Raw genomic sequence first — 3,663 nt, 5'->3', positions numbered from 1 at the left:
GTGGTGGCACCGACCGACGTGTCACTCATCTGGGCTGGGACATGACAGGTCATCAATTAAGAGAGCATGTTGCTAGCAGACCGTGAAAGACATGGGGATGGATCCTTCTGTTGGAGAACATGCATAATTCCCCTTCATGTCAACAGAACACACAGGTGTGCTCAGGTAGACCTCAGACATACTGTTCCGAAGATCCTGGGCACCCGGCTCCGGGTGTGACAGCCTCAAATTCGTTCTTACCTTACTCGAAACATCCATGAGCAAAAGTCAAAAGAATTCTCCAAGCACGGAGACTCCCGAGGAGACATGTACAGCGTGTGGAGGGAAGAAATCTACTAATAAAACTGCCATGTGCTAAGGGGAAAAAAAGAGCTTACCCCAACTCCTAGAGTATGAAATCTCTGATACTCATTCTTATGTCCTATTAGAACATGTTTTTCTAAATTTATTTTATTTATTTATTTTTGGCCACCTTGGGTCTTCATCGCTACGCACGGGCTTTCTCTAGTTGCAGCGAGCGGGGGCTACTCTTCATTGCGGTGCGCGGGCTTCTCATTGCGGTGGCTTCTCTTGTTGTGGAGCACGGGCTCAGTAGTTGTGGTGCACTGGCTTAGTTGCTCTGCAGCACGTGGGATCTTCCCTGACCAGGGATTGAGCCCGTGTCCCCTGCATTGGCAGGCGATTCTTAACCACTGTGCCACCAGCGAAGTACAAAACACTTTTTTTCATGCTAACTCCTGGCACTTGTAGGAAAAATAAAACCACACACGAGTCAAATATGAACTTTGACATTCTGAGAGCTGTCCGATGTTTCCACCCGAATAGTTTCCCCAAGTAGCACGAGTGAACGTGTGAAAGTGGCGAGGCAGATGGGGGTCTTTCCAACAAAGAGAGCCATTCCGGTCACAGACCCTGCTCGGTGAAGAGCATGAGGAGTCTGTGGACACACTTTGAAATCACAGTGGACAACCGTCCGCAGAAGGTGAAATTCACGGCGATTTATAGGAGCACAGCCACGCTGCCCGCGTCCAGCTGGAGTTGCCCCATCCTGTCCACTCTGGACGTTGGTACCCCCACACCCTCTGACTTGCGTGGAAAGGTCACACTTCTGCTCACATGGACGTACTTTTCCTTCTGTCACTTTGCTGGCTGTGCTTCTTTTGAGAAGCTTTCTTTCTTTCTTTCTTTTTTAAGCTTTATTTTAATCATTTTCATTCTCCTGCATATGGTGTCTTCACCACTTCTGACAGTGAGTTTGCATACAATATGCTCCTTGGGTTTGGGGGGAACCAGGCAGATAAAGGAGCATAACGGATACTTCTGCAGTGTATTAGGAGAACTCAAGCATTCACTTCATTTTTGCCCCACATTTCCTCCTGGTTCCCTCCTTGGTATTGGCAGCTGATTTGTAATGTCTGCTTCGGGACTCGTTGGCTCCTGGGCACGTCCTGAGGGTCTAGAGAGCTATCCCTCCCCCCCTCGACCGTCACCACATCAGGAAGCTTTTGGATGGGGTCCCGCTCACACACGCATTTCCTGATGAGCACAGGGCTCAGACAGCATGCAGGATAAACCTCAGAATGTCTATTTTGACTTCCGTGATTCCACCACGCATGTAAACGATCAGGCTTGTAGCCGAGAGATTGCCCACCATCACCAAAAGGTCTTGATGGGGTTAGACCCTATCACAAGCCCTCTTGCAATTAAGACGACTTCACGGAAATGAAGCGAGGCTGTACCACAGCTGCTCACGTAATCCGGCCACAGAGCTGGTACCCACGGAGCCTGATTCAGTTCCCATGGGTACATAGTTAAAGTCACCAATAATTGGGTGTCCTGGCTGTTGACTCTATTTGCGTCCAGATTCCACCGAAAACACTCATTATACAGTCCCAGCGTGAACTGCTCTTCTCTGTGTGTTCTGTCATCCCCACAATTAGATTTTCTTAGTTCCAGGATCGGGAGTAATACACGTGAACACATGTTGCAAAATAAGAAATCACACAGCGTGCGTTCGGTTAGCCATCAGACAGGTGTCAGTGCTGTGATTTTTACTGAAGTATAGTTGACTAACAGATACAAACTACTATACAAAAAATAGATAAGCAAAAAGGACTTACTGAATAGCACTGAGAACTATATTCAATGTCTTGTAATAACCTATAATGGAAAAGAATCTGAAAAAGAATATATATATATATGTATCGCTGAATCACTTTGCTGTACACCTGGGTCTAACACAATATTGTCATGGCTGTTTTTGGTCCTCCACTTTGACTCTATGCGTGGACATCCCTCTGATTTGCCCACATTCGGGCAAACACCACCAAGCAAACCAAAGAACGATGCTTATGGACGTCGATGTGTCCGTGAAAAGGCAGGCTCTCAGCAAGGCTGCAGCAACAGAGGTCTCGTTCGCAGGCAAGGCACAAATACATCATGCAGAGTAAGGGCTGAGCAAGTCACTGTGAGGACCATCGCTGGTGGGGTTGCCTGCACTCTGCTCCCTGTAAGTTGTCTTGTAAGGGTGATGGTGACACATGCTGGTAATTGTCCTCTGCTGCAGTTTTCCCTTTGTCCTTTGTAATACATTTTTATAACTTTACAGAAAGCAAAAAAACATGTCTCCGTGGAGATATGACAAAATGTGATCCTGGCGGTGGCTGCAATAGTGGAAAGCAGGTAACTTCCCACGTGGGAGCGGGAGATGGAGCCAGTCATTGGAGGGCAGGGTAGCTCTGTCTAACATCTACCAAGCTATATGCATCATCTATTTAATCTATCGTCTCTGTATCTATGCATTTATTATCTATCTATGTCTATCAGTCTATATTATCTGTGTATACCTATTATCTATATGTCTATCGTCTATCTATCAATTTATCATATAACTACATCTACCTATATCTATCTATATAATCTATGTGTATCCATTATCTATCTATATCTATCAGTCTATATTATCAGTGTATATTTATTATCTATCTATATGTCTATCATTTATCTATCAATTTATCATCTATCTATATCTATCCATATTATCTATGTGTTATCTATTTTCTATCTATATTATCTATCTATATGTCTATCATCTGTCTTTATCAATCTATCATCTAACTACATCTATATCTATCATCTATCCATATTATCTCTGTGTATCTATTATCCATCTATCTGCCTATCATCTATCACTCTATCATCCAACTGTATCTATCTATAACTATTATTTGTCTAACCTATCTCTATATATCATTAATATCTATGTATCTAATCTTTAATCTATTGATCTGTATCAATCTATTTATCTATTCCAGTGATTTACAACTGGGGGTAATTCTGCCCCCCAGAGACACTCGGCAATGCCTGGGGACATTACTCAATGTCACACTGGGTGGAGGGGGTGCTCCTGGCACCTGGTGGGTGGAGACCAGGGATGCTGTTCCACACCCCACAGTGCACAGGACGCCCCACATCCGAGAGTTCTCCAGCCCCCGATGCCCGTGGGGCTGCAATGGAGAAGCCCTTGTTTAAAGTATCAGAGTCACTGAGATCAGCATTCATTTTCACGAGGCTCTTGGCATGGTGCAGACACAGACTCTGCCCACCTGTGTGCTTTGCTCTAATATCCATGCTTCCTGTCTTCTCACCTACACTCTCCCCCTA

Source organism: Phocoena phocoena, chromosome X, assembly GCF_963924675.1.
Source record: "Phocoena phocoena chromosome X, mPhoPho1.1, whole genome shotgun sequence".
NCBI classification, from domain to species: domain Eukaryota; kingdom Metazoa; phylum Chordata; class Mammalia; order Artiodactyla; family Phocoenidae; genus Phocoena; species Phocoena phocoena.
Note: the sequence above shows the minus strand (reverse complement) of the source record.